Source organism: Coffea eugenioides, chromosome 4 (assembly GCF_003713205.1).
Source record: "Coffea eugenioides isolate CCC68of chromosome 4, Ceug_1.0, whole genome shotgun sequence".
NCBI classification, from domain to species: Eukaryota; Viridiplantae; Streptophyta; class Magnoliopsida; order Gentianales; family Rubiaceae; genus Coffea; species Coffea eugenioides.
The window spans coordinates 33,403,158-33,426,123 of NC_040038.1; positions in this window are offsets into that span (position 1 = coordinate 33,403,158).

A 22,966-nucleotide genomic window follows, 5' to 3' on the forward strand; every position below is an offset into this window, starting at 1 on the left:
CGAACCAAGAGACACCAGTGCGAACTATTCGAGTTCCCCTAGGACCCGTAACTCGAGCACGAGCTAACAAGATGAGGAAGGAACTCCAAGGACTTGTTCATGAGATACAAGGCCAAGAAATTGTCCCCAAGGTCATTGAGGGGCTTGAGCATGAAGGAATGAAAGTCATCCATGTAGTGCACGTCAAAGAGAACCATGTGTGACCATTCTCTAGTCACATTTGCTGTTTTAATTAAGTCATTGTAATAAGGGCTTAATGGTCCATAGTCTTGCTTTAATTACCTAAGCGATGACCTCATAAGGTTATTTACCTAAGCGATGACCTCATAAGGTTGTTTACCTAAGGGATGACCTCATAAGGTTTGGTCAAGCCCACAATTCTTAGTCTTATGGAAATAGTCAAGCCTACAATTGTTAGTCTTAGTCAAGACCACAACTCTAGACTAGTTCCACATTTAGTTGTTCATCTCTATGTAAGGCTATAAATAGCCCACACTTCCAATGGTTTTAGGCATTGAATCAATAAATCAGATTTTGAGAGTTTTCTTGGTTTCTCCAAGGCTTCTTGAATACCTTAGAATTTCTCTAGGTGTTCGTGACTTATCAATCTAGAATCGCACTAGGTTGTGGCGTCTTCTACCATTATACCAAGGTTCGTTAACCACGTGATTAACGGGTTGAGGTCATCCGCTCCAAACTTGGTGTCCTCTTGTCGATCCTGAAACTAATCTTTTACGGGTTTCGTCACAAGGTTGGCGACGTTCGTATCATACATGAAAGTTGACGGAGTGTCAACTATTACGTGATCAAGCTCCTGGTGATGCATGGGGAATTTGGCTCCTGAGAGCCATTCGTATCCTTATACTTTGAGATGATTGTTACTTGTAGTGTTATTATTTCTTTTAAAACTTTACACTCGCTCATTTTGAGATTGCTACTTGACGTGTTATTGCTCACTTTTATGAACTCTTCATGCTCGTTACTTTGCTATATCGAAAACTTGTACTTATAAATAGTAGTCAATTTGTTATTTGGAACCTCACTGGACTTTTAGCTCATTCCACGCCATTTGTTTTCCTTACAGGGGTACGAGCGAGGCGTGAGACGTGTACAGACTAGCGTAGTCTAGTTGTTTTGAATTTTGTAATTGTACTCGCACTAGTCGCTCGATTAGGGTTGAATGTACTGAGAACTTAATCTTTTGATGTATTTGGGACTGTATGGATGGTTGAGATGAAGTGAATGTATTTGTATGTTCCAAACTTGGGAATCATTATTTCGTTTATTATTGAGGTTGCACCTTATTTTAATTGATGCGAGTGAGTGAGTCCTGGCGAGAGCTGGGCAAGCGGTCCGCTAAACCCTAGGGTACGCCCAGGGGGAGGTGGGGCCGTCACAGATGGTATCAGAGCTCCTATTGAGCTCATGCCGGGAGAGGGTTCTCGGACTGTGGGGATTGACTTGTTAAGTGTGGAACAATTGTCTATTGTTGAGGACCTTAGATAAGTATGTTGGGTAGGAATCTCTAATACGGGTGATTTGCTCTTGAGCCTGGCCAGCTTGAGTGGTGAATTATCATATTTTCGGATTCTTGTCCCGGAGTACCAAAGAGTGATACCTTTACGATAAGTTGAGATCTCGCGTAATATTACGATAAGTTTGGAGTACCACAGATGCGAATAGTCTGGACTTGAAATATATTGAAGATATTCGTGGGATTTGGGATCCTTATTATTCACGTGCTTCAAGTTTTGATTAAGTGTAGTGTCTGAGCAATACCTAGGGTTAATGTCCTATAGGTTATGTGATGTGTGCATAGATCAGGGCCCACGCAATGACCCAGTCCGAGTTCCATTGGACCCAGTCACACGTGCACGGGCCAAGCTTTTCAAGGAATCCCTCCAAGCCCTCGTTCGAGTTGTCCAAGACCAGCATGGAGGCCATAGAAATATTGAAGGCTTAGAAAGAGACAATCAAGTAACCTACACCTTGATCCAAGCCCACGAAGAATCGAGTGGGTCTCCTTGTGCGTCGACCGAGTAGGGCCTTAGTCTTATTACTTATTCAGTTGGATTAGTTGCTTAGTAGAAGGCATGGGCCGGCCCATCTTGGAGTCAAGATGGCCGACTCCCTCTTAGGGTTTTTTTGTGTTATCTTTAGCCTATAAATAGGATAGCTATGTAAGGTTAAAGACACAAGTTTGATGAATAAAATTCTTCGTATTCTTCGTTTTCTTTCAAGAGAGAATTCGAGCCTTTAACTTGCTTTGGCAAGGGTTATTGAGCAACCTTGCGTCTTGTCCATGATTGTTCATCCGACCTATCCCTTGGAGTAACCACTTTCGTCGGAGTCGTCGTTCTACCGCTTTAAACCAACTCGTGTCGCCCGTGTTGATTTAAAGTCCCGCAAACCAAGCGTAGGACAACCTCGCTAGATCCTTGGGCAAACGTGCTACGTGCCTCGAAACAAGTTGAACGAGGAACGTAACAGTTGGCTTCAGAGCTTAGGTTGAGGTATCTTTCGTGATATCCATTGGTTTTTTTTTGTTAGTTTTCGTGTTTTCCGCTGCCTTGTCTTACATCAAAAAAAAAAAAAATTCTGTTCGTTTAAGTTGTTATTCTTGTTGCACCGTTTTCGTTAAAAAAAAAGGAGAACAAAATTCTGTTTGTGTCGTTTGTGTTCTTGTCGTTGAGTCTTGCTTTAATCTGTCCGCAATTTTGTTCTTGGAGTCGTTGTTGCGTAACATTCTGGCCGTAAGTGTTGCTCCTTGTTTGTGTCCAATCTGTCCGTATCTGTGTTGCGTCCCTTCAAAAAAAAAAATAAAACAGCAAAACAGAAATTTCTGTCTGTTAGTTGTTTCTTCCATTGTAGCGTCGCGTATTTGTTCCAATGCTGTCCGCAACTTGCTTGTTGTGTTGCGTCGTAGTTGTTTGCAAATCTGCCCAAAGTTCAAGTCGCGTGTAGTGGACCCCAATCTGCCGAGGTCATCAAGGAACAAAAGTTCTAGGGGGCGGCTAGGGTTTTGTTGTTTGTCTCAAATCTGTCCAAGTGTTACGTGTTTCGCCCAAGTTGTTTTAGTTAGTTTTCTAAACTGATTTATGGTTTAAAACTGGTTGGTGTTGTGAATCTTGAAGGAAAATTACAAGAATTCTAGGTTTCTTGAGTTTCTTGAAATTAATCTTGAAGCTCTTGAAAGTTCTTGATAACATCTTGGAGTTTGGGGCTGACCAGATTTGATTTTGTTATTTCGGCCAAGCTGTTGGATTGTTCTTAAGTTAAAAAAAAAAAAGAGGAAAGGAGAGACGAAAGAGAAAAGAGAAAGGCAATCGGGTAGCAAGAAAACCAAGAAGGAACACTGCACTTTTCTATTGCCCAAATCTGTCTTATTGCATCTTATACCACCCAAACCCGAAATTACATCAAGAAGGAGGAAAAAAAAAAAAAAAGGAATTCAAAAGTTTTGTCCTACCTCTTCTTGAAATTCTTGATCACTTTGAGCCTTGATCACTTGAACAACCCTTTCTTGAGGTTCTTGATCATCTTGAGCCTTAAAGACTTGCACCTCCCTTCGAATAAAAAGTTTTTTGTACGCTCTCGCATCCATACGTGGTTTTCTTGGCTTAGGAATAAACTTCTTGGAGGAGTCTTGAGCAACTTGTGGGAGTGTAGTTTGCGTAAGGTCGCTTGAACTTTCTTGCCGCGAAGCCATAGCCAAATCTGTCTTGGTTATCTAGTGAAGAAAGAGGGCCGAATTACCTTGTCTTGAGGGAGGAAAGGGGGGCGAATTTGTTGAGAAGAGAGTGCGGCTGGAGAGAGGGGTTTTTAAGGGAAGATTAACCGACCTTGGGTAGGGTTTAAGGGGCGAATTTCTGAAAAAAAAAAGATTCGGTTGGCAAGAAGGAAAGAAACCAAATTGTTTTGGGGAAGAATTTGGAAGTGTCCAAAATTGTTGATCCAAGAAGGGTTTCTAAGAAGTTTCCAAGACCAACTAGTTTTCCCAATTAATTTAGGAAACTAAGTACAACACTTGGATAATTCTTGTTTTACTTGGACACTCTCCTAAAATAACTCCTTGTTTAGGAAACTTTTCCTACTTTCTCTCCCACGCTTTAGGAAATCATTCCTTTGTTTTAGGAAACTACTCCTATTTTCACTCCGTTATTTTAGGAAACTTTCCTACATTTTCTCCTGCGTTTTCTCCTATATTTTCTCCTAGATTTTAGGAACACTCTCCTAAATTTTCTCCTACATTCTCGTGGTTACACTTGTGGGAAGGTTGGTAACGGTTGTCGGACTTGAGCAGCATTTCTCAACTACCTAATCCAACAGGTAAAGGTATTTGGTAAGTCCATTACAATGCTTTGAGCGACATACACGAGGGTGAGAGATACACTAAGGGAGTGAAGTGAGGACACATTTGCACTATCCTTTGTGCTACTAACCTTTTGCAGGGCGTAAGGAGAGACATGGAGCAAGATCAACAACCACCGTCCAAAGACTATTCCCTGTTGTTCACCGCCATGAGGCATGAGCTCAAACGCATTAGTGAGCAACAAATGGAGGAGTTGCACACTCGGTTTGATGAACTCGCCAAGAGTCTCACCCCAGGCTCCCGGTCTGGGTCACGCAACCGGAGTAGCCGTGGTCTCAAAGGAGCACCCAGTGAGGACTACTCCGCCAGTGAAGACGACGAGCAACCCGAGAAGCCTCGACGAGACACGCCTAAGAACGAACTCAAGGGGCTTAAGATTCAAGTCCCCGCATTCAAAGGCAAAAGTGACCCTGAAGCTTACTTGGAGTGGGAAGGCCGTATCGAGATGGTCTTCGACTGCTACGACTACAACGAGGAACAAAAGATTAAAGTTGCCACCGTGGAGTTCACCAACTACGCGCTAGTCTGGTGGGACCAAGTGAGGACCTGATACGTTCCTCGATCAACAGGTTTCGAGACACGTAGCACGTTTGCCCAAGGATCTAGCGAGGATGTCCAACGCTTGGAATTGCGGGATCTAGAACCAAACGGACGACACGATTTGATTCAAGACGGTAGACGACACTCCGATGAAGGTGAATACTCCAGGGGAATAGGTCGGTAGAACAATCTAGGACAGGACGCAAGACTGCTCAAAACCCTTGCCAAAGCAAGTAAAGGGGTCGAATCTCTCTCTCAAGAAGAATCGAAAATATGCAAAACTTTATTGATAAAACGTCTACCCTAAAACCTTACAAAGCAAGCCTATTTATAGGCTAAAGTGACTGAAACCCTAAAGGGACTAGGAAAGGGAAAAGTCGGCCCATGGTCTTGGGACAAGATGGGCCGGCCCATGCTCTTACTTAAACACTAATCAATTGCTAAATAACTACTAAGGCCTAAGGCCCTATTCGGCCAACTCATTTGGAGGCCCACTTGAGTCTTCATGGGCTTGGGTCATGGTGTAGATAACTCGATTAAAATCCTTCAAGCCTTCAATATCTCTATGGACTCCATGTTGGTTTTGGACAATTCGAACAAGGGCTTGGAGGGATTCTTTGAAGAGCTTGGCTCGTGCACGTGTGACTGGGCCCAATGGAACTCGGACTGGGTCATTACTTGGGCTAAGGTCCGTGCACACATCAGTCCCCTCCACTTGAGCAGGATTTGTCCTCAAATCTGGATGGAAATGAATGACACGAACAAGGGTTGGTATCATGGCTCCAGTGGCTCCTCTTGTTCGTATCATTCCCCCCCTCTTGAAAGCAATTTGCCCACAAATTGAAGCACGAATGGTGACAAGACGAGTTACATGCCTTCGACTCAATCTTGTTATGATGGCTACAGATGGCATCCAATGCAAAGCCCATGGGCAAAGTTGGAACATAACCCTTGTCGAACCTTGAATCTCACAAACCATCTTCAATGTATGCTCAACTTGATCGTTTGTGGTCATGAGGTAAGGGTCCTCAAAGTGGTATGAAGTGTATCCCATGAAATCGAACTCCGGCTCGAACACACTTGCAAGGCACCAAGGCGGATTTGGTGATGTTGGAGCTTCATGTGGACTAAGAGCAAGACGAAAATCATAATGGTCATTGAGGTACTTGTTCTTTAAACGAACCCTTGGTACACAACGATCCCCAAAATGTGGAGTGTTCCCTTCAAGACGAGCTCGAATCAACTCCCCTTTGGTGTGGACTGATTTGAGTTGATATTGTTCCATAAATGGATACCAACGGGGTTTAACTCTTGGAGTGCCAACTTCATGTAGGCTTGCAAAGTCTACAATTGATTTTGGAATGGAACACACCAAGTTCAACTCAACTTGCCTTTGCTTGATCTGTATAAAAGTAGAAACACTAAACAAAGCGAAGGTAAGTTCGTTAGGAAAATAATAGGCCTTCACCGGGTTGCTCAAGATCAGCCCACTTTCTCTCATTTCTTCCTTTTTACCACCCATCTCATTAGATTTTTCCATCTCTTTTTCTAGTTCAACAGCTGACCCTTTCATCTCATTACTTTCAACTCCCTCGGGTTTTACCTCTTCAGGGACAATTCCCTCATCTAGCTTTTTCTCCATTCTATAACGCTCAATCTCACTTTTCATGCATGCTAGATCAATACAAAGTTGGTCATAAGTAAGTGATACAAGTGCAAGACGACGACTATTAAATAAGAAGGAATACTTATTAGTATGTCCGTCATATTTAATTTCTCGCCTCGACATCCATGCTTTGCCCAACAACACATGTGTCACTTGAATTGGGACTACATCACACAACACCTCATCCACATATTTGCCGATTTGAATAGGTACAAGTGTGTACTTAGTAACCCAAACATTACCATGAGTGCTCGTCAACTTGTATGGTTGAAGATGATCAATGGTTGGAAGATTTAATTTCTCAACCATGATAGCACTTGCAAGGTTGACTTCACAACTCCCATCAATGGCCAAGCTACAGATTTTATCTTTGACACCACAACGAGTATAAAACCAACCAAGCAACTGAGATTTGACGATGTCCAATTGCTCATCTACACCACGTAATGCCACTTCTTTGACTCCCTTAGGATCAGGAAGCCAATGTGGTGAGCTAACTTTTATGCGTCTTGTACTCGCCATGAATGTATGAGGGAACCTGCAAAAGTTAGTAACAAAACCGAAGATATTGTTTTTCACGCTCCCTTACGTGTTTTCTCTCGACACTCGTGTATCACTCACAATTACTCACTCTAATGGACTTACCAAATACCTTTACCTGTTGGGTTAGGTAGTTGAGAAAGGCCGCTCAAGTCCAATAAATGTCACCAACTTCTTCCTCAAGAGTAATCACGGAGATGTAGGAGAAAGTGTAGGGAAGTGTTCCTAAAAACTAGGAGAAAATATAGGAGAAAGTGTAGGAGAGTGTTCCTAAAATCTAGGAAGAGAATATATGAGAGTTTCCTAAAGTGGATGAGAGAATATAGGAGAGTTTCCTAAAAATGGATGAGAGAATTTAGGAAAGTTTCCTAAAAATGGATGAGAGAGTTTAGGAAAGTTTCCTAAAAAATGGATGAGAGAATTTAGGAAAGTTTCCAAAAAAAATGGATGAGAGAGTTTGGGAAAGTTTCCTAAAAAGGTAGGAGAGAGAGTGTCCAAGTGAGTACAAAGAAACCCTAGCCGCAAGTAGACATCCTAGCCGCAAGTAGAAAACCCTAGCCGCAAGGATAACCCTAGCAAGATAAGGAAACCCTAGCAGCCGTCACGTTATTGTTCTTGCTGCCCAAGCGACAACCAACTAACGAGACAGATTTGGGAGCAACGTTGAAACACCAACAACCAGAATTTTTGATGCAACAAACGACTCAAACGCAAGAAACAAGTTGTGGACAGAAATTATCAATAAACTAGACACAACACAAAGGAGATGACACACCAACAGATTTTGTGTTCAGATGAACAGTAACGTGAACAGTGTCGGTGAACAGTATTGAACAGTTTTTTTTTTTTTTTAAAACAAGGCAGCGGAAACAAGGAAAACTAAGACAAAACTACGGATATAACGGAAGATACCTCCACCAAAGCTCTGAAGCCAACTGATACGTTCCTCGATCAACTCGTTTCGAGACACGTAGCACGTTTGCCCAAGGATCTAGCGAGGATGTCCAACGCTTGGAATTGCGGGATCTAGAACCAAACGGACGACACGATTTGATTCAAGACGGTAGACGACACTCCGATGAAGGTGAATACTCCAGGGGAATAGGTCGGTAGAACAATCTAGGACAGAGACGCAAGACTGCTCAAAACCCTTGCCAAAGCAAGTAAAGGGGTCGAATCTCTCTCTCAAGAAGAATCGAAAATATGCAAAACTTTATTGATAAAACGTCTACCTAAAACCTTACAAAGCAAGCCTATTTATAGGCTAAAGTGACTGAAACCCTAAAGGGACTAGGAAAGGGAAAAGTCGGCCCATGGTCTTGGGACAAGATGGGCCGGCCCATGCTCTTACTTAAACACTAATCAATTGCTAAATAACTACTAAGGCCTAAGGCCCTATTCGGCCAACTCATTTGGAGGCCCACTTGACTCTTCATGGGCTTGGGTCATGGTGTAGATAACTCGATTAAAATCCTTCAAGCCTTCAATATCTCTATGGACTCCATGTTGGTTTTGGACAATTCGAACAAGGGCTTGGAGGGATTCTTTGAAGAGCTTGGCTCGTGCACGTGTGACTGGGCCCAATGGAACTCGGACTGGGTCATTACTTGGGCTAAGGTCCGTGCACACATCAGTCCCCTCCACTTGAGCAGGATTTGTCCTCAAATCTGGATGGAAATGAATGACACGAACAAGGGTTGGTATCATGGCTCCAGTGGCTCCTCTTGTTCGTATCAGGACCAATAGGAGGAGGATGGGAGAACCACGTGTCCGGACTTGGCGAGAACTCAAGGCACTGATGCGCAAGCGATTTGTTCCCAGCTACTACAATCGCGATCTCTACTCGAAGCTTCAAACCCTCACTCAAGGCAACATGAGTGTGGAGGACTACTACAAAGAGATCGAGATAGCCATGATGAGGGCCAACATTCAAGAGGACAATGAAGCCACGATGGCTAGGTTTCTTAGAGGTCTCAATCCTGACCTTCAAGAAGCCTTGGAGCTCCAACAATACTTGGATATGCACGACCTTCTAGAACTCGCTATTAAGGCCGAGCGGGGCAAGAAATTAAGACGAAGAGCACGTACTTTCCAATCTTCCAACACCACTTCATGGAGGGGCAACCAACCACGAAGAGTGGCCCCCGAAGTTGGAAGTGCGGCGACACCAATCTCTTCTAACCGAATCCAAGGTAACGCCTCTAACCGCAATTCCTATTCTACCCCTAACAAGGTTTCCGATGCATCCAGGTCCACTTCGAAGGTACCACATGAGACTCCTAAGACTAGGAGTAGGGACATCAAGTGCTTCAAGTGCCAAGGGTTGGACATATTCAGTCTCAGTGTCCAAACCAACGGGTCATGCTCATCACTCACAATGGCGAGATCGTGTCTGATGATGACGATTGTGAGGAGATGCCCGAATTGGTCAAAGACGACTGCCTGGAAGAAGAGTCAGCTGAGGAGGATTGCTCGCCTACACAAGGAGAAGTAGGGTGCTTGGTGGCACGACGAGTGCTAATCGCCCGAGTTAAGGAGGACGAGCAACTGCAACGCGAGAACCTGTTTTACACCCGCTGTAAGGTAGGAGACAAGGTGTGCAGCCTCATCATCGACGGTAGGAGTTGCACGAATGTGGCAAGCCTACTCATGGTTGAGAGCTTAGGGCTCCCCACTACTAAACATCCACACCCTTATCGCCTCTAATGGCTGAGTGAGGATGGAGAGGTACGTGTCTTCAAGCAGGTACGCGTTCCCTTTTCCATTGGAACTTACACTGATGAAATTGTTTGTGACGTCGTGCCTATGCACGCAACCCATGTCATCCTGGGGAGACTCTGGCAATTTGACAAACACGTCACATTCGACGGAAGGGCAAGCAAGTACACACTCTTGCATGATGGCAAGCTCAAGGTCCTCACCCCACTTACACCTGCACAAGTGTATGAGGACTAACTTAAGTTGCAAAGAGAGTGTGAGCAAGACCGTCAAAGGAGGAAACAAAAGGCGGTCAACCCTGGCAACGGCTCCACTTCTGCAAGTGAGCCATCGACCAAGGGTCAAGTAAGCACACCTAAGGTTACACATGACAAATCACCCACGACACATACCACTAGGAAGCAAAACATGATTATTAAGGCTAAGGATGTTAGAAAAGTTATGAATTCTGACCAGCCTGTACTTCTCATGATTTGTAAACACGTGCTCTTAGATGTTGCTAAGCTCGATAAGGCATTGCCTGCGAGTATGGTAGCTCTCTTGCAGGAATTTGAGGATGTTTTCCCTGACAAGGTCCCTGATGGCTTACCACCCATTCGAGGGATTGAACACCAAATCGACCTCATTCCTGGAGCACCACTACCCAACAAACCTGCTTACCGCATGGGCCTTGAGGAGACTAAGGAGCTTCAAAGGCAAGTTGATGGCCTCTTAGGTTAGGGTTGGGTGAAAGAGAGTCTAAGTCCTTGTGCTGTGCCTGTGATACTTGTCCCCAAAAAGGACGGTACTTGGCACATGTGCACTGATTGTCGGGCTGTAAACGCTATCACTGTCAAATATCGTCATCCCATTCCTCGACTTGATGATATGCTTGATGAATTCGATGGTGCTATTATTTTCACCAAAATTGACTTAAGGAGTGGATATCATCAAATTAGGATGAAAGAAAGCGATGAGTGGAAAACAGCCTTCAAAACCAAACATGGTCTCTATGAGTGGTTAGTCATGCCTTTTGGCTTGACTAATGCCCCTAGCACCTTTATGCGACTAATGAACCATGTTTTGAGACATTTTATTGGCAAGTTTGTCATTGTTTACTTTGATGACATCCTGATCTATAGTCGTAGTGAGCATGAGCACTTAGAGCATGTGAGATTAGTTCTTGAGACACTTCGACAGGCGCGTCTATACGCTAACCTCAAGAAGTGCACCTTTTGTACTAACGAGCTTGTGTTTTTAGGCTATGTGGTAAGTTTGCAGGCCATCAAGGTGGACAAATCCAAGATTGAGGCCATCGAGCAATGGCCAACTCCCACATCCGTCCCTGACGTGCGCAACTTTCTTGGATTGGCGGGCTTTTACCGGCGATTTGTCAAAGATTTTAGCACTATTGCCGCCCCGTTGACCGCTATGACAAAGAAGAATGACAAGTTCCACTGGGGAGAATCACAAGAACAAGCATTTCTCGCCCTCAAGGACACACTCACCCATACACCTGTGTTGGCATTACCAAACTTTAACAAGACTTTTGAAATTGAATGTGATGCTTCTGGTGTAGGTATTGGAGAGGCCTTGTGCCTTCTTTAGCGAGAAGTTGGGCGGGGCTGCATTAAACTACCCCACGTACGACAAGGAGTTGTACGCATTAGTGAGGGCCTTGGAGACCTGGCAACACTACCTTCGCCCTTGGGAGTTCGTGATACACACTGATCACGAGTCATTGAAGTACCTCAAAGGGCAACCCAAGTTGAGTAAGAGACATGCCAAATGGGTAAGCTTCATTGACACCTTTTCCTATGTGATTAAGTACAAGACTGGCAAGACGAATGTGGTAGCTGATGCCTTGTCACGTAGACACTCCTTGCTTGCCTGTATTGATGCTAAGTTATTAGGCTTCGAAATGACTAAGGAACTCTACACACACGATCATGACTTTGGTGACATATATGTTGCGTGTGTTAAGAACCCACATGGAAAGTACTTTTTACATGATGGATTTCTATTTCATGTGGATAAGCTTTGTGTGCCCAACTCGTCCATCCGTGATCTTTTGGTTAGGGAGGCACATAGTGGTGGTCTTATGGGACACTTTGGCATGGTTAAGACTCTTGCCATGTTACAAGAGCATTTCTACTGGCCTCACATGCGTCGGGATGTGGAGCGCATGGTTGGTAGATGTATCACTTGTCACAAGGCGAAGTCTAAGACAAATCCGTATGGCATGTATACCCCATTGCCTATTCCCCACTATCCCTGGGTAGACTTGTCCATGGACTTTGTTTTAGGACTCCCTCGGTCGCCTAGGGGAAATGATTCCATCTTTGTGGTGGTCGATAGATTCTCTAAGATGGCTCATTTTATTCCCTGTCACAAAACTGATGATGCATCCCATATTGCTACTTTATTCTTTAAAGAAATTGTCCGTCTGCATGGCATGCCTAGGACCATCGTTAGTGATAGAGATGTCAAGTTTCTGAGTTATTTTTGGAAGACTTTGTGGTCTAAACTTGGCACTAGGTAGTTATTCTCCACCACCAGTCATCCACAAAGCGATGGGCAAACTGAAGTTGTCAATCGCACACTCGGTACACTACTTCGGGCGTTGATTAAAAAAAATCTTAAAACTTAGGAAGTGTGCTTGCCTCATGTTGAATTTGCCTACAATCGAGCTATTCACAGTGCTACCCACTACTCACCTTTTGAGGTTGTTTATGGCTTTAACCCGCTGACCCCCCTTGATTTAGTGCCCTTACCTTCCTCTGAGCACACAAGCTTAAATGGAAAAAAGAAGGCTGATTTTGTGCGCAGGTTACATGAGCTGTTCGGGCAAACATTGAGCGGCGTACTCAACAATACCTCCAACAAGCTAACAAGCACCGTCGCAAGATGGTTTTTGAGCCTGGAGATTGGGTTTGGTTACACTTGCGAAAGGAGTGATTTCCCAAACAGCGACAAAGCAAGTTGTCTCCAAGAGGTGATGGACCCTTTCGAGTGCTCCAACGAGTTAATGATAACGCTTACAAATTGGAGTTACCCGGGGAATACAATGTGAGTGCGACCTTCAATGTCGCGGACCTGAGCCCATTTCTTGATGAGGAGGATCCAGATTTGAGGGCAAATCCTTCTCAAGAGGAGGGGACTGTTGTGTGCATAGATCAGGGCCCACGCAATGACCCAGTCTGAGTTCCATTGGGCCCAGTCACACGTGCACGAGCCAAGCTCTTCAAAGAATCCCTCCAAGCCCTCGTTCGAGTTGTCCAAGACCAGCATGGAGGCCATAGAAATATTGAAGGCTTAGAAAGAGACAATCAAGTAACCTACACCTTGATCCAAGCCCACGAAGAATCGAGTGGGTCTCCTTGTGCGTCGACCGAGTAGGGCCTTAGTCTTATTACTTATTCAGTTGGATTAGTTGCTTAGTAGAAGGCATGGGCCGGCCCATCTTGGAGTCAAAATGGCCGACTCCCTCTTAGGGTTTCTTTAGGGTTTTTTTGTGTTATCTTCAGCCTATAAAATAGGCTAGCTATGTAAGGTTAAAGACACAAGTTTGATGAATAAAATTCTTCGTATTCTTCGTTTTCTTTCAAGAGAGAATTCGAGCCTTTAACTTGCTTTGGCAAGGGTTATTGAGCAATCTTGCGTCTTGTCCATGATTGTTCATCCGACCTATCCCTTGGAGTAACCACCTTCATCGGAGTCATCGTTCTACCGCTTTAAACCAACTCGTGTCGCCCGTGTTGATTTAAAGTCCCGCAAACCAAGCGTAGGACAATCTCGCTAGATCCTTGGGCAAACGTGCTACGTGCCTCGAAACAAGTTGAACGAGGAACGTATCATTATGTGACTTGTTTGCTATGTATATAAAGAACCTGCTTATTATGCGTTTTATTGCCTCTGTTTATTCTTTTGAAACATGCTACATGAGCCATACCTTACCTTGTTTACATGTCTATAGTTGGTTAAACCCAAAACATGGAGGGTAGAAGAAGTCAAGCCAGGGGAACTAACCGAGGACGCGGTCCTAGTCATGGCCGTGGGGCTAGACAAGCACAGGAACCGGTGCGAGAACCGAGAGAAGAGGAAGAGGCAACGATTGAGCCACAACCTGGACCCCAGGCTGTAGGGGGAGATCAAGTGGCAACTGCCATCCAACAAATGACTAATATTCTGGCCCGTTTAGTGGAACAACAGAGTCAAGTCCCTGTAAATAAACCTAGGGATCCCGATATGGGACAAGGTAGGGCTCTTGAGAGATTTCAGAAGTTTTCTCCACCTAAGTTCTTGGGAGGACCAGACCCGGAGGGAGTCGAGAGATGGCTAGAGGCCATGATCAACATATTTGCGGCTTTAAACTATACAGAGGATAGGCAAGTACAATTCGCTGTTTTTTAATTTGAAGGTCCGGCCAGGGCTTGGTGGAATGTGGTTCAAGCTAAGTAGGAGAGAGAGGGGACCGCATGGACGTGGGTGAATTTCGTGCGAGAGTTTAACGAAAAATACCTCCCACCTAGCGTCCAGGAGAAAAGAGAGGACGATTTTATTAAGTTCCGGCAGGGAACTTTGAGTATAGCTGAGTATGAAACCCAATTTACGAAGTTGTCAAAATTTGCTCCTGAACTGATAGCTACGGAGCAAAGAAGAGTCCGGAGATTTGTGCAAGGGCTCAATGTGGAGATAGAAGAGGCCTTGGCGGCGGCCCAGATTAATACGTTTACAGAAGTTTTGGAGAAGGCCCAAAGAATAGAAATTGCTAGGGCACAAGTGAGAGCTTTTCATGCAAAAAGGAGAGGTGTGCCTGGTGGAAGTCAAAGGCAAGGACAAGGTGATTTAGATATGCCACCCTCTAAGATGAGTCGAAGAGAGGGTGGTGAGAAAATTTCAGGGACATCTAAGGAAATTACTCCAAGAAGAGCCTCGCGTGGCAGGGAGCAAGCAAGAGGTGCCTCACAAGGAGGTCAAACTCGAGTATCTTGTGGGTACTGTGGGAAGGCCAATCATACGGAGAATGATTGTTTGCTAAAGGCAGGAAAATATTTCGAGCACCAGCTTGCAACTTGTCCCCGTAGGTCACACCTAAACCCTGAACAAGTAAATGTAGGAGGGACTAAGCCAAGAGTGCCAGCTAGAGTGTACACCTTGGACCAACAGGCTTTACCTGAACCATCGGAGATAGTAGAAGGTACGATTCGTGATTTCTATTGTTAAGCTAAATTTTGGCTACAGTGAGACCTGAGAGCTAGAAATGGATATACAAGAAAATACCCTACGTTATTTAGGAGTGCAAGGATGAATTTCGAGGACGAAATTCTTTTAAGGGGGTGAGAGTGTGAGAACCCGTAAAATTCTTTATATTTTTTCTTAAAAATGCCCTTTTATTTGGAAATTATTACTTTATAATGGCCCTACTACTCAATCACCCCACAATAAGTGCAAATGAACCTAGAAAGTAGCGTTTCTCTTTTCGTTTTCAAGTTAGAGCGATTTAGGGTTTTCACGTTTTTTTCGTAGTATGATTATTTGGTACGGAGTGAGGATCAAATTTGGTAGGTAAGAGTGACTTTTGGATGAGGAAATATTATATGATTTGAAGTGATAATAATAAGTTGGTGATTAGAAGTTAAAAATCCTAGTATACGTGATTTAAGAAAAAACGGCTCGAACCGACGGGTATCGATCACTACCGATTGAACCCACCACTTCCTTACCACCACATACCCTTGATATTTTTGCAAAATATCCCCCTCATCCTCAGCCATATAACCGAAATATGTGGCCAAAATGCAAGGAAAAGAAAACAAAATTTTAGTTGGTTTTGGTGATGACAAGTGTCAACCACCTATGGTTCCTTGACCAACCTTTTGTCTCACCTTCTTATCTTCCATTTGAGTTCATCTTTCCTCATTTTTTTTCTGTTTTGGCCGAGCTTAAGGGAGAGAGAGAGAGATAGAGAGAGAGCAAGAGAAACACCTTCAATCCATCTTGAGTTTGAATCATTTGAGTGAAAACAAGAAAAACTAAACCGATTAATCACTAGTTTGGAAGCTTGGTGATGCGAGAGACGGAAGCTACTTCGGATCTAGAGGAACACGATGAAGATTTGATGGAGTTGAACCCGAACTTGGACCACTCAAGAACAGATTTAACGGTAGAGGACGCCACAATCAAGTGTGTGTGTTTGATTGATAAGTCAAGAACAGCCTAGGATCAACTCTAGGATGTTCAACTTAGCTTTCACAAGCTAAGGGAATTTGCCACAAGGAATGGACGAAATTCTGGAAATTTTATTCAATACTCTCAAAAACTGAATGTAACATGCGACTTCAGGCTATTTATAGCGGTGACTAAGACCTAATAAACTGGAAAAATAACAAGGAAAGTTCGGCCAGCCCCTTGGGCCTTCACTTGACCGAAAGCTAGCCCAACCCCGTACGGCTCAGCGAGGGTACTTAACTGCAGCTCAGCCCGCCGTTTGGAGCTTGAACACTTGCATCTTCAATTGTAAGCAGCATTTTAGTAGTCGTGCAAGGATATTCCAACTCAATTCCTTCAATGCCCGGTTTCTCTTGGGTTTGGATGGCACGTACCAAGGCTTGGAGGGACTCCTTGAATCTCTTAGCTCGTGCTCGTGTCACTGGGCCTTGGGGCACCTTCACAGGGTCTACTTGTACACTTTGGGCCTCATGCTCAACCGCATCATTCCCCTCCTCTTGAAAAGGATTTGCCCTCAAATCGTACTCGTCCCCTGCAATAAATGGACTTAGATCAGCAACATTGAATGTAGCACTAACAGTATACTCACCAGGCAGATCTAAGCGGTATGCATTGTCGTTGATGCGCTCAATAACTTGAAAAGGCCCATCTCCTCTTGGTGACAGCTTGCTTTGCCGTTGTTTTGGAAACCTCTCCTTGCGCAAATGTAACCAGACCCAATCACCTGGTTCAAAGACAAGCTTGCGCCTGTGCTTATTAGCTTGTTGGACATATTGGGCCGTCCTCCTCTCGATGTTGGTACGAACCTTGTCGTGTAATGATCTCACGAACTCAGCTTTCTTCTTGCCATCTAAGTTCATATGCTCAGAAGAAGGTAATGGCAACAAATCTAAGGGAGTTAAGGGGTTCAAACCATACACAACTTCAAAAGGCGAGAATTGTGTAGCACTATGCACAACCCTATTGTATGCAAACTCAACATGAGGTAGACACTCCTCCCATGACTTGATATTTTTCTTTATGATTGCACGTAGGAGTGTGGATAAAGTCCTATTGACTACCTCAGTTTGTCCGTCCGTTTGAGGATGACTAGAGGTAGAGAACAACAGTTTGGTTCCCAACCGACCCCATAAAGATTTCCAGAAATAGCTCAAAAACTTGACATCTCTATCGGATACTATTGTCTTAGGTATGCCATGCAAACGAACAACCTCTTTAAAGAATAAATCAGCAATGTGTAAAGCATCATCCGTCTTATGACATGCAATAAAGTGAGCCATTTTGGAGAACCTATCTACCACAACAAATATAGAGTCATGGCCACGCTTTGAACGAGGTAAACCAAGCACGAAATCCATGGAGATGTCAACCCAAGGTTGGTGAGGTATGGGTAAAGGAGTATACAAACCGTTTGGGTTGACCCGAGACTTAGCTTTGTGGCACACACCACATCTTTCAACAATCCTCTCCACGTCCTTGCGCATGCGAGGCCAATGGAAGTGTTCCTGCAATACAGCTAATGTCTTGGTGACACCAAAGTGTCCCATTAGTCCACCACTATGTGACTCCTGAATAAGTAAGTCACGTATGGACCCTCGAGGAATGCACAACTTGGTAAGATAAAATAAGAACCCATCATGTACAAAGAACTTTTCAAAGTCAGATTTTCCCCAATTCGCATAAGCGTTGGCAAAATCCAAGTCATCCTTATACAACTCCTTCATGAGCTCAAAGCCTAGGAGTTTAGCATCTAAGGCAGTGAGCAAAATGTGTCTCCGAGATAAAGCGTCAGCTACTACATTAGACTTACCTGTTTTGTATTTGATGACGTATGGAAAAGACTCGATGAAGGCTACCCATCGGGCATGCCGTTTGCTCAGCTTTTGTTGTCCTTTTAGGTGCTTGAGAGACTCATGGTCAGTTTTGATGACGAATTCCCGGGCACGTAGGTAGTGTTGCCATGTCTCCAAAGCACGTACGAGGGCAAACATCTCCTTGTCATAAGTTGAATAGTTGAGGACCGCGCCATTTAATTTCTCACTAAAGTAGGCAATCGGTCTCCCTCCTTGCATGAGTACGGCTCCTACTCCTACACCTGATGCATCACATTCCACTTCAAAAGTGAGATCAAAGTTAGGTATTGCAAGGAGTGGTGCATGTGTGAGTTTGTGTTTCAGCAATTGGAAAGCCTTATCTTGGGCTTCCCCCCAAAAGAACTTCTCGTTCTTCTTTATGACCGCGGTAAGAGGTGCAGCAATGGTGCTAAAATCCTTCACAAAGCGACGGTAGAAGCTTGCTAATCCATGAAAGCTGCGCACATCACTTACAGAGGTAGGTGTTGGCCACTCTTGGATGGACTTAATCTTCTCTTCATCTACATGAATGCCCTGCGCACTTACAACATATCCTAGAAACACAACACGATCAGTGCAAAATGTGCACTTCTTAAGGTTGGCATATAGCCTTTCCCTTCGAAGTACTGCAAAGATGGCTTTGAGGTGCTCAAGGTGTTCCTCTAAGCTTCTACTATAAATCAGAATATCATCAAAGTAAACCACTACAAATTTCCCAAGAAAAGGTCTCAAAACATGGTTCATCAAACGCATGAAGGTACTAGGTGCATTAGTTAAGCCAAATGGCATTACTAACCACTCGTATAGACCATGTTTAGTTTTGAAAGCGGTTTTCCACTCATCTCCCTCTTTCATTCTTATTTGGTGGTAACCACTTTTCAAATCAATTTTAGTGAATATAATGGCACCATGCAATTCATCTAACATATCATCTAACCTAGGGATAGGGTGACGATATTTTACCGTGATTGCATTGACTGCTCGACAGTCGGTGCACATTCTCCACGCTCCATCTTTCTTTGGCACGAGAATCACTGGTACAGCGCATGGACTTAGACTTTCTCTAGCCCAACCTTTCCTTAGCAATTCCTCCACTTGCCTTTGCAATTCCTTTGTTTCCTCAGGACCCATTCTATAGGCTGGTTTGTTAGGCAATGGTGCTCCAGGAATGAGATCGATTTGGTGCTCGATTCCCCTTAGCGGTGGTAGTCCATCAGGTACATCCTCAGGAAATATGTCCTCAAATTCCTGCAAGAGAGGTAACATAGTAGAAGGCAAGGAGTCAGTAGGTATGGATGAATTGACCAACTCTTCTTTGCACACAAGCATAAGTAAGAGTTGGTTGGAAGACAAAGCTCGCCTTACATCTTTGGCTTTTGCTAGCAAGCTTAGCTTCCCCTTATTTTCTTCTCTCATAGCCGACCCACTTGTTGCCTTTTTCTTCCCTAGGGTTTCGGCCCTACTCTCTCCTTTTTCTTCCTCACTTTTCTCTCGCTTTTTCCTCTCAAGTTCTAGCTCATACTCCTTTTGGAGCCTCATTTGATCTTCATACACTTGTTTTGGGGTGAGAGGTACAAGTGTCACCTTTCTATTGCAATGAGTAAAGACATATTTATTAGCTCTTCCCTTGAATTCGACATCGCGATCATATTGCCAAGGCCGTCCAAGAATGAGGTGACTTGCTTGCATCGGCACGACATCACAAGTAACCTCGTCTTCATACTTGCCAATTCGGAATGGCACTTTTATTTGTCTAAACACACGGACTTCCCCTTCATTGTTCAACCATTGAAGGCGATAAGGTCTTGGATGTTTGATAACTTGGAGCCCTAGCATTTCTACCATGAGTAGACTAGCGACATTGGCACAACTCCCACTATCAATAACAACACTACACACCTTATCCCTGATATGACACCTTGTGTAGAAAAGGTTGTCCCGTTGTACCTCCATTTCCTCCTCTTTGGCGCGGGTAGTGAGGACCTTTCGAACCACTAGGCATCCAATCTCCTCATGCGTAGGTATCTCCTCACTCGATTCATTCTCTTCCTCTTCTAGAGGCTGTATCCCCTCGTACTGCTCTTCCTCATCTGATACAATTTACCCATTTGGCAACATCAGCATGGTCCTTTGGCTGGGGCATTGAGAAGCGATATGGCCAAATCCTTGACACTTAAAGCACTTGGTGTCTCGACCACGCGGTTTGGAAGCTGCATTATTAGCCTTAAAGTCAGGCTTGGGCGTTGCCTTGGAAGGGAGGCCATTCGGCCTTGGAGGGTAAGAAGGAGCTGCGGCTTTCTCCTCCCTTTTTGGTTGAGAAGTGCGCCAATTTCCAGCTTGATAAGTAGTGCTTTGTCGCGCAGTACCCCTCCTCTTGAGGCGCCGTTCAATTGTAACCGCCTTCTCGAGCATTTCATTCATGTCGAGGTAGTGTTGGAGTTCCACTACTTCGGCAATCTCGGGCCTCAATCCATGTAGAAAACGAGCCATAGTGGCCTCTCCATCTTCACGCAAATCCGCCTTCATGATGGACATTTCCATCTCCTTGTAATAATCCTCAACTGACATGGACCCTTGGTTGAGAGCTTGTAGCCGACGGTGTAGATCTCGACTATAGTAGCTTGGAACAAACCTTTTTCTCATCAGACTCCTTATTTCCTCCCAAGTTTCCACAGGTCTCTCACGATTTCTCCTTCGGCTCAGTCTAAGTTGGTCCCACCAAATGGAGGCGTAGTCAGTGAATTCTACGGCTGCTAGTTTCACCTTTTGCTCCTCCGTATAGGTGTGGCATTCATAGACTAACTCAATTTTCCGTTCCCACTCCAAGTACGTCTCGGGGTCCGACTTGCCTTGGAATGAGGGAATCTTGAGTTTGACACCTTTAATGGTGTCATCTCCTCGACGTTGGAACCTTTGATCATTTTGGTACCTTCCCTCAAACGCTTCCTCTTCATCGTTTGAGTATGCCGATTCTTTGCCCTTACTCGGGGTAGGTGGAGGTCTCGAGTTCTCCAACTGATCAATTCGATCATGCAATGGTTCAATTTCATTCTTAAGTAATCGTTTGAACTCCCTCATCATGGCTTCCAACTGTAGTTTGATGTCCATGGTTTGTTCACCAACTTCACTAGACATATTTAGTCCACCTGCAAAACAAATAAACAAAAACGAGTTCCTCTCTCTTTTTTTTTTTTAATACGATGTATAGGTCACTCACACTCGTGTTTCACTCAAGTGTATCACTCTCTAATAATCTTACCAAGCAATTCCTTGGCTTGCTAGTTGCTCGGGTTGAACAAACTAGGCGTCACCGCAGTATACGTTCTTGACTAGTCAACAAGTGACACACAAGCTAGTAGCAATAAATGGAGGTGTATGACTGAAGACCTAGACACGACTCAAGACTCAGAATATAGCTGGACAATAACTAACGACTCAAAAGAAAGTAAGACAATTAACTTGAATGCTGAAATTTTGAAAATCCTAGAAAACTCTACCCGAAACCCAATTTTCTGGAATTTGTTGAGCTGCTGGTCCGTGGTCTTTTTGGTAAGGGTTTTGGAGTATTTTGGGTGGCCTTAGGCTGCTCAAATAATGGGCAATCTACTACCTAAAACTCAGCCCAATCGGGTGTCACAATTGCTCCAACGGTTTTTAGGAAAATTCAAGAATTCAAGATTCGGAAATTGGAAAGTTTGATCTGATTTGGACACTTGGGGTTGCCAAGGATTGGAAACCTTGGAGTTTGGTCAGATTTGGGAGTCCCAAGTGGTTCAAATTCAAAATTTTGGGGCTGGTCAGATTTGGAAGTCAGATTTTGCACCAAATTTGGTAAACTTGTAGGCTGTCAAGAATTGGAGGTTGTTCAGATTTGGAAGTCCAAGTTTGAATCAAATTTGGTGGCTTGAAGGCTGACCAAGACTAGGGCTGTTCAGATTTGGAAGTCCAAGTTTGAATCAGATTTGGTAAAACTTGAAGGCTGGTCAAGAATTGGAAACTAGAGCCGTCTTTCTTGAATTTTTTTTTTGCCTTCTGTTGGGGTGTTTTCACACAATAGCCAGCTAGTTTAGACCACAATTTCACAGCAATTAACGTAAACAACTTGGACAGATTTGGTTTCAAGATCAAAGTTCCATGAAAACAAGAACACGGTTGAAGGTTTATTTCAGGTTTCAAGACTGCGAAGATTAACCTCTTTGATCCAAGAAGCTCAAGACTTCCCCAATAAGGTTTTGATGTTCGAGTTTTGCAAAGCAACAACACAAAGGTTCAAGAAACAAGTGCAAACAGATTCGACATCCCAGCAAATTAATTCCAGCAACGACTCAAGGGAATGACAATAAGGTATGCATCACAATAGATTTTTTTGGATTTAAACAGAACATAAACACAAGACAAAACTGGACAGAAAATTTCGGACAACAACTAAACAACAAAGACAGATTTCTGACAAGGAAACAACCAAGACAGATTTCGGACTTGACAAACCCGAGCACTTGAGCTACGAATTTAGAAGACTAAAATAGATCTAAAAACAATAAAAAGGGATATTCGTGATACCTCTAACCAGCTCTGATGCCAGCTGATGCGAGAGACGGAAGCTACTTCGGATCTAGAGGAACACGATGAAGATTTGATGGAGTTGAACCCGAACTTGGACCACTCAAGAACAGATTTAACGGTAGAGGACGCCACAATCAAGTGTGTGTGTTTGATTGATAAGTCAAGAACAGCCTAGGATCAACTCTAGGATGTTCAACTTAGCTTTCACAAGCTAAGGGAATTTGCCACAAGGAATGGACGAAATTCTGGAAATTTTATTCAATACTCTCAAAAACTGAATGTAACATGCGATTTCAGGCTATTTATAGCCGTGACTAAGACCTAATAAACTGGAAAAATAACAAGGAAAGTTCGGCCAGCCCCTTGGGCCTTCACTTGACCGAAAGCTAGCCCAACCCCGTACGGCTCAGCGAGGGTACTTAACTGCAGCTCAGCCCACCGTTTGGAGCTTGAACACTTGCATCTTCAATTGTAAGCAGCATTTTAGTAGTCGTGCAAGGATAT